Here is a 599-nt window from a genome sequence, read left to right as displayed (position 1 = left end):
CCAGTCCTCTTCCGGCCTGTCCCAGGGCCCAGCCCACCCCTACCACCCACCTCCACTGTTTACTCCCTCCCCTCCACCGCCAGACAGCACCCCTCGACAGCCAGAGCCTGGCTTTGAACCCCATCCTCCTGTGGCACCCACTGGATATCATGCTCCCATGGAGCCCTCCACGCCTTGAATGTTCCAGGCTCTGCCTGGAGACCCTCTCCCTCACCCGCAGATTTACCCTGGAGGGTGGGGGAAGGAGCGGTGGAGGAGTTTTGTCCAGGAGCCACAGTAGGTTCCAAGGCAGGAGGGGCTGCCTCATCAGTGGGGGCCCCCGGGGGGGGAAGGTAAGCAGCACCCTGCACCCACTGCCCCCATTTCAATACCAAGCTCTGGGGCTGGTAGCGCTCCCCCAACAAAGCCACCGAGCACTCCAGTGGGTGGTGGGAGCCTGCCCTCTGCTCCACCACCAGCCACCTTCCCCCATGTGACACCGAACTTGCCTCCCCCACCTGTCCTGAGACCCCTTAACAACGCATCAGCTTCTCCTGACCTGGGGGCCCAGTCGCTACCTGGGCATCTGCCCTGTCCCCATGCCATGGGGCAGGCTATGG

At 64.1% G+C, this 599-nt stretch overlaps 1 pseudogene; it reads left to right on the top strand.

Annotated features, from left to right (window-relative positions):
- The first annotated feature begins 7 nt into the window (after positions 1–7).
- Positions 8–593, top strand: LOC110595018 (annotated as a pseudogene).
- Positions 594–599: the final 6 nt, after the last annotated feature.

The sequence above is a fragment of the Carlito syrichta genome, unplaced genomic scaffold (assembly GCF_000164805.1).
Source record: "Carlito syrichta isolate Samal-C Ts95f unplaced genomic scaffold, Tarsius_syrichta-2.0.1 Scaffold217962, whole genome shotgun sequence".
Taxonomy (NCBI): domain Eukaryota; kingdom Metazoa; phylum Chordata; class Mammalia; order Primates; family Tarsiidae; genus Carlito; species Carlito syrichta.
The sequence above is the reverse complement of the archived record's forward strand: the minus strand, read 5'-3'. Positions and strand labels throughout refer to the sequence as shown.